Here is an 8,522-nt window from a genome sequence, read left to right on the forward strand (position 1 = left end):
CTACTCTTGCAGAAAAACAAGAACCCCTTGTATCATCATCCAATTCCTTATTTAATGCCTTTTTATCTTCATGACCCTTCAATTACCAATATACCTGATTCTTTCTCATCCAAGTCTTTAATTGTTTCTCAATGATAATCTATTTTCACTCTTTTCGAATCCTATTCTTTTAACTTTTACTACCTTGACCATTTTAATGGTATCGTTCTTTATAGATTCAATGTAAAAGATTCCTCAAAATATTGCAATGGTCTTGTAAATATTGGCACTATTGGGATTCTTTGACTCTTCATGTCCAAAATCCGACTGGCTTGGAATACTTTCCCCCGCTTTTTTGGTAATAGTTGTGTTCAAACATTACACTGCGTGTACTTCCTTTTTCGCATTAAGACATGATAACTCCAAAGTAAGTTGAAAATGTATGTCACCATCTGTAAAGATGTGTAAAAGGTGTCAACCCTAAAATATGGTCTCTTTATTCTATCTGTAAGTTCCTTGATATGGATATCCATTTCATTTTTCCCCTCTCCATAAACCATTTGATAATCACAATTTTCAATTTCACCACTTTCAAGCTTCACTTCCTTTTTGTGAGATGACAATGTATGATTCAAACTATTTGTCCCTTCGATGGAGCCACCTATTTTTAGTATATTTGTACAATCTATAGGACTAGCAGTTGATACTAACATTGATGGACTGGGATAATGATCTTGGGTAATCTAATAAATTCTTTGATATCTTTTCCTTGTGGCACATCTTTGCATCTTATCATCTGGTTTTCTAGTGCATGGCATGGTTGGATTCCTTGTATCTATGTTATCTTCTCCAAACTTGTCTTTGGTGCCAGTTAGCAGATTATTTTCAAAACAAATAGGGCTTTGGACATTTTTCATATTATCTTTTTATTCCATTTGAGATTCAATATTTTTCACAAGGAAACCATGTTGTTTCTCACAACCACTTCTTCCAAATATTCAGACAATAAAATGAGATTTCCAAGTATGAGTAAAAACTAAGAAATCTTCAAACTTTGTGTTATGGTAAGATACAAAGCTATTCCAGCCATGTTCTAAATTCATTACTATTTTAGTGCAACATAATTCTACAGGCCAAAGCTATCCATTGGGGCCTTCAAGAAGAATATTAAGATGCATTTGATATTTGAAAAGTTGAATAAACTTTGGCAATAGTTTCCTATGCACATATCAGGTTTAATAGACATGTTTATCTCATCACATTTGGAGACCAAACATGCCTCGATCACTCCCCATGGTGACACAAATTTTTTTAATGCGTATCGTGTATGAATTAAGGAATGACGATCTTTACAATGGGGAGTTTTTGCTAGAAATGTTTAGCTTCAACAATCTAAACTAACATGTCCATGTTTATCTTGCTCTTTCATGTTATAATTTTCGGCATCAGGTGTCAACTTCTAAATATATTTTAGCTTGATGAACACATCCTCGTCTCTTCACTGTCTCTGCAATGGCACGAGAACACCAGTTTTGGTCGCATATATTTCCTCAATATTTGTGGAAGAGAATCACAAGGAACCATGGATATCTGGATACAATATTCAACATTGGCATTCTCAAACTTCCTCAACAAATGTGATGTAAATGCCATTTCAACTATAGTTGCTGCCCTCAAAATGTTAAATGTATGCAAGTATGATATGCATGTCAGTCAAAATCCTGAAAAAGCCTCCAGATTTAAATGCTCTCCTATTGAAATATAAGTGGTTGAGCTTTTAGAGTTCTATTCTTGTAAACTCAAAGCATGTCTATAGTTTACAATGTCAACATAGGGATATGGAGCTCCAAGTTTCAGAGGTAGCTCACCAGTGCTTATCCTACTAGCAAGAAACTACTTGAGAAGACACCTGAGAAAGTGAGCCATTGTATTTCAACTGCTCTTCTCCTCTATAAGAATAGACAAGGCAACAATCCATCCAGCAAACCAATAAATAAGCTTGTGATCTCTTGTTACAACCTTTCGTTGCAAGCATATAACTGTGTAGAATAGTCCTACAAATGTTGATAGAAATGATGTAGATCGCACTACCCCTTTAGTAGCATTCCAACATGTTCTCATAGGAGACTCCATAAAATTTTGAAGATGAAGAATACAAAATGGTACAAATGTTAAAGAGAAATATAGTGGAAATGTTTTTTTGAATGTTGAATATGTTACATTTGCATTATGCGCTAATCATGAAGCTACATTAGGATGTAAGATAGAACATGGAATAACTAAAGCATAAGGATCCAATTTATGCAACTGGAAATCCATCCTACTAGATAAGTAAGTAGATAGAGAAACCAAAATAATAGGACCACATCTGCAACTTTCTCGAACAACTTTATATACTGGCAAAGCAATTGGACCAATTTTTGCAATGAAATCTTAATATGATTTAGCTAGTATTTTTGTCGCATAATAAAGGAATACATGACTTGAGTAGATGATATGGCAAACAACAAAGAATCTTCGTGTCTCTAACAAATACCATGGAAAGATCTAGTAAATCCACCAAATAAAAAACCAATTCGACAAGCTTCTTCTCTTATAATCAAATCTTTCTTAGACACAAGCAATTTTATTTTTTAAACTGAACCCCAAATCTTGAACTGGAACTTTGAATCTTCTTTCTCAAGTTGTAGATGTTGAACTTTAAAACTTTAAATATCTGAACTCACCTTTGAACTTCAAAAATTCTCATAATTCTAAACCTCCAAGACTTTGAGAATTAAGATTAAGGTTCAATGCTTCTTTCAAATGCAGTCTTCTTAAAAGATGAATCCTACAACACCATAACTAGAAAAATGAACCAATGGAAGATTTTCTTGATGGGGCTGATTTGGAAGCATAAAATTGGGGGACTGGATGTAGGCCTACAATTCTCTCCAAGTTGTTTTGTACAATTCATCAGAGATCAAACTTTATGACTATTTAAGTGTAGTAGTATATAAACTACCAATGACAGTCACAAGATCATGACAACAATTTGTTACCAGCATATGCCACCTATCCAAGAATGCATATGGGATTAATTTTAAATTTGGAAAATATATCTGTTATCATATATGCAACTTTGAAATGGCTCAAATATTAAATATTTGTAAAATTTATAAGAAGAAGAGATTATTCATGAGAATGATTAAAATTGTTGTCAAGAAATGATTACTAGTACCAAAATGCAAGTGAAAACTATTATTTATTGTGAAGATTTCTACACAATGGGGTTTCTTCTCTTCACTGGTAGTTTTGCAACTATAGGAGTGAGAAGATACATTTTTATGGGCAGTGATTGTAATAGGGAGGAGGAATAGAAGTTTTATTTTTATTTTTCTATAATTGGACTGTAATGACATAAGTAAAAAGATATTGTTATTATTTTGTTATGCATCTAAAATAAAAGAGAGTTTCATATATCAGATTCTAAAGAGTACAATTTTCTTGAATTGAAAATGGTTATATAGTTATTTCTTTCATGTTTTAGGTGGAATTCTGCATTATCATTCATAGTTAGTAGAATAAAATAATGTTTCTTTGCACTTCCCTTGTGATGTGAAATATTGGATAGATGGACTTGTGGTTGTTTGTTTGTTTTTCTTTCCTCATTGTCCAATTTATAAATCTTATAATTGCATTTCTCCCATAGTGATGGGTAAATGCTAGAAAGCCTTTGTGTCTTCTGGTAAAAGACATAATCGGCCATTTAAATCCTTTGAATATCTTTATAAGAGGGAACTATACCTCTCAATTCAGAGGAAAGATATCAATCTCATGATAGTATTTCCAACTATTAGTGGCAATTTTTCTTCTATTCAGGCTCTTCTGTTGTTGAGCAGAATTGGAGTACATACTCCTTTATCCACTCAGTGAAGCGTAACCGGTTGGGTTCGAAGAAAGCAGAGGACTTGGTATTTATTCACAAAAACTGGTGCCTCTTATCACGCAAGGATCTAGGATATAAGAAGGGACCAGAGAAGTTGTGGGATGTACTACCTGAGACTTCGAACTTGGATATGACTATCCAAGATATATCTAGAATTGCCTTGTTAGATGTTGAGGAGGAGGATGTGGCTGCATCTGGGGCTAGTGGAATTGGTTTGGATTCCAATGATGAGGAAAATGTCAATAATATAGATGAGCCATTGATCCCTCATATTTTGATGACCCATTTGACCCTTGAAGGGCATTTGCATCTTTGATAAACTATGTTTAAACATTTCTCATTGACTTATTGACTCATTTATGATTTATGACCATGTTTCATAGTTTCAAACTTTATCAAGTCATAATTTATTATCTATCAATCTGATGAAGTAGTCTATGTTTTTAAATTCAATTTTTCATTTTAGTAATTCAATGTATGATTTTATTTATAACATCAGCATAGATTAATGAGTGAGTATTTAATTAAGGAGATAATAAAATAATGAGATTTCTAGTTTTTAAGTAAGGTAGCTCATCTCACTAATATATTCTAACAAAAATTATAAAATTATATCTTTAAACGTCACTTCCATATAAACTTATTGTATACACTAATCTAATGTGCTAGAAATGCTAATCTAATGAAAGCATTTACACATTAAACTAACATAACATATAAGAGAGACAAAGAGAAGACAAACTCAAATGAGAATGTGAGCCATGGATAGGCTCTCTCAATGAGATTTGTTCTCTTGTTTTTGAGATGTGTCTATGTGTAGATTGGGGATGTATGCTCAAATGCTCAAAGTTGCTTCAATGTTGGAAATGGGTAATGGCAAATTGGTAGCTTTGTGAGCTCTCAATTTGGCATTATAAGGGTATGGGTATGGCTTTTGGCTCTCAAAAGGGCATGGTAACTTTAGCTCAAAGATTGTTGATGGAATGACTTGAGATGGGATTCAATTTATAGGCCAAGGGGTAGAGGGATGGAGGGCTTAGATGCAATGATGGGGAGATGGTTAAAGAGGGCTAAGATCCACTCAAAGGGGATCACATGGATTGTGCTTGTTTAACACCAATGGGAAGGTGACACTTGTCACAAGGAGGGTGAGTGTGAGAGGGTAGGGTAAAGGGTTGGTTAAAGGCATGATGAGTGGGGTTGAGTATGTAAGAGAGATGTAAGAGGAATGAGTGTGGAAGAGGGAAGAGTGTGGAAGATGGATGTAAGAGTCATGAGTGGGCTTGTAAGAGTCTTTTATGGTTTGTAAGAGCACTCATGACTTGGTGGTTGGGATTTTTGAGGGGAGACTTTGGTTTGGATTAGGAAAGTCTTAAACTTGTTTAAGAAATGTGACAACATTAGGGGGTGGATTAGGCTTGGGTTCAGGATTAGATTAGAAATGTTAGAGATGTGCAAGTGGATGGCATTAATGAGGGTGGGTGAGTTAGTGGCTAAGCTTGGTTAGTATGGGTGGATGGGGTGGATTAGGCTAAATGGAGGATTAGAGATAGGTTAGGGGTTTTTGAATTTGAGGATTTCATTTATCAAATAGATTTATTTAATAAATGGGGATTTTTGGAATTAGATAGGAGAAAAGGATTTAATTGATAAATAATAAATTATTTGATTTATCAATTAGGACTATAGATGATTAATTAAATTAATCAACTACGGATGGCAAAGGATTAATTAAATAAGAATTTAATTAATGATGCCTTTAGAGATGGCTAAATTAGATTACCAAAGCAGTGTAATCAAATTTAGGTGTCTACATTTTGCCCCTCTTTGACATAGTGTTGAGACAACACTATTTCAAAAAAGTTCGAATGAAGACAACACGAAGAAGATGTTTTAGAAACAAGGTTGCCCCAGTCTCGGATAAGAAGAGGAGAGACTAGACTTAGATGATGCCACCTCAAGAAGGCGGCGGGGAGAGAAATGAGGCTCGATGACTTCTTGAAAAGTACAAGAAATTGAGATGGAGCTGAGACACAGGTTGGCAAAGAGAAGGGGCTGAATTAGCTCAAACTCTCACTATGGGAGAATGATAAAGAGAAATCAGAGGCACAATGGTAAAGCAAGCTTAAGACTTTCCAAGATTGGGGGAGGATGGAGGAGCAGAGCGCTATAGAAGGAATTCATGGAGGAGGGGAGGGATGGTGGGATGATAAAAGCTGATGCAACAGGATTTCAAAGAGTCAAATTGGCAGAAGATGGGTTTCAGAGATCCCTAGGACTAGGATTGTGGATCTCAAAAGATGAGGCTTGGTGGATTGATTTGATTGGTGGATCCCTAAGACTAGGATTGTGGATCCCTAAAGCTAAGCGTGAGGAGTGATTCAAAGAGATACTAATGCATAAGCTAGGGTAGGAGCGAGAGATGCAGGATATGGATGGGGGATAATGGAGATGAAGGGAATCCATTGAAGCTTTTTGAGCGGGGGGATACTTCAAAGAGAAGTACCACCATGTCGTTGAGCACTAGATTTGCTATAGGATTGTTGATTAATTGCCAAGGTTACCAAGAACATCAAGGCTTTTTCACCAACCGTCCAGAGGACTGACGAACTAACTCGAAACAAACATGCAAAGATTTCCCCAGTATCACACATGAATCCCAGAGGAAGCAGCATGGAAACGACACTAGGTAACCCACAAGCAGAAAAGGAAAACAAGCAAAAGACCTGATCAAGACCTTACACTCTGATTGCCCTATTCGCAGCTTACCATGATATGGAAGATCGTGGCAACCTTGAGGAGGGAACAAGGAGATTGCTTAGAAAAGATACTTCAAGACCCAAAAGGGAAGATCCCAAATCAAAAGAAAGCAAAAATCAAAAAGAGGACCGTTTGCCAACGAGATGGGTAGGACAAGGTACTGACGGACCAAGATCAGACATGAGGAAAGCTATATCCTGCAAGGATCTATCGGAGAGCACCTAAGCTGGTGGATTTGGATGAGTGGTGCGTCAGACAAGCTGAACTAAGAAGGATAACACTTTGGTGACATGGGATCTAGCTAAAGGATGTATTGGAATAGCTAACCAAGGTGTGCGATGTGTGCAAGATGTTGACCAAGGATGAACTAACACAAAAGCCGAATAGATACAATGATACTAAGCTAAAGAGGATGTACAAGCTGACGGACCAAGATATGTTACAAATGTACAAGTTTGTTCATGTTTTTTTTTTTGTGAGATGGAAATGTTTCTGAAGGATGGGATGTCTATAATAGTTGATAGGTGGATAGGTAGATGGTTTGCGAAAAGTTTAAGGAAAATGGGATTCTTTGTGTGCATGTGATAGGATACAAGCTAGGATACAAGATTATTTACAAGCTGGAATATGGTACAAACTTTGGACAAGATTCGGATATACAAGGTATGGTACAAGATTTACAAGGTATAATACAAGCTTTGGTACAAGTTTTTACAAGCTGAGGTACAAGATTTTACAAGCTGTACAGGAGGTATTTACAAGCTTCATCAGATTTTGGATATTTAGTTGGAACACCAAGGGAACAAGCAGGTATTTTATGGGATGGTGAATGGATGGATGAGGGATAGGATAGTGATAGATAATGGATTAGTCTTTAGTACACAAGGCGCCTGAATTACCAGGTTTTCACCAAGGTACCTATCCAAGGCGCTTGAATTGCCAAGTTTTCACCATTGGATGCTTATTTCTCTTTACTATTTTTTTGTATTTTTCAAAAGCTGGGTATACCAAGGATCTTCAAGCATAGAACTTCTTGAGATGAATGATGTTAGTGGGATCATTCAAGAGTTCTCCTTCTGGTGTAGATAATTGATAGGCTCTGGAGCCAAAGGAGGCAGTAACCACATAGGGACCAAGCCATGTAGGTTCAAACTTGCCTTTCTTTTCTCGATTTGCTTGGACTTTCATATTTTCTTTGAGGACCATGTCACCTGGCTGAAAGTGTCGTGGGAGCACCTTCTTGTTGAAATTTCTTTTGAGATGAGTTTGATAGACTATGAGATGGTCATAGGCTTGTTGTCTCTTCTCATCTAAGAGATCTAGCTGGGTGAGTCGAGCTACTCTGTATTCTTCATCTGAGATTTGCCCTCGCAAAGATATGCGTAGTGAGGGAAGTTCAACTTCTATAGGTAATACCGTTTTGGCACCATAGACTAGGGAGTATGGAGTTGTGCCTGTGGATGTACAGAAGGAAGTTTGATAGGCCCATAGAGCCGGATTTATTTGTAGGTGCCAATCGCAGCCGGAATCATTGACAACTTTCTTTAGGATTTTAAGGAGGGTTTTGTTAGTTGCCTCTGCCTGGCCGTTACCTTGTGGGAAATATGGGCTAGAAAAGCGGTGATGGATGCGGAGGGAAGTGCATAATTCTTCCATGTTGAGATTTTCAAAGTTACCTCTGTGGTCAGTGAAGATGGTGGATGGGATGCCGAAGCGGAAAACAATGTGGTATAAGATGAACTTGGAGACTTGAAGTCCTGTAGCTGAGAGAGGTGTGATAGTTCCAACTAGATCAAGGCCCCAACAAGCGAAAGGCCAAGGTGGTGCAATAGGCTGTAGATCTTGTGCTGGAGCG

The 8,522-nt window shown here is 36.7% G+C and overlaps 1 pseudogene; it reads right to left on the minus strand.

Moving 5' to 3' along the window:
- Nucleotides 1–1,764: 1,764 nt before the first annotated feature.
- Nucleotides 1,765–2,459, minus strand: LOC149580687 (uncharacterized; annotated as a pseudogene).
- Nucleotides 2,460–8,522: the final 6,063 nt, after the last annotated feature.

Source organism: Cupressus sempervirens, chromosome 1, assembly GCF_028749045.1.
Source record: "Cupressus sempervirens isolate cs-2001-9-10 chromosome 1, ASM2874904v1, whole genome shotgun sequence".
NCBI lineage: Eukaryota > Viridiplantae > Streptophyta > Pinopsida > Cupressales > Cupressaceae > Cupressus > Cupressus sempervirens.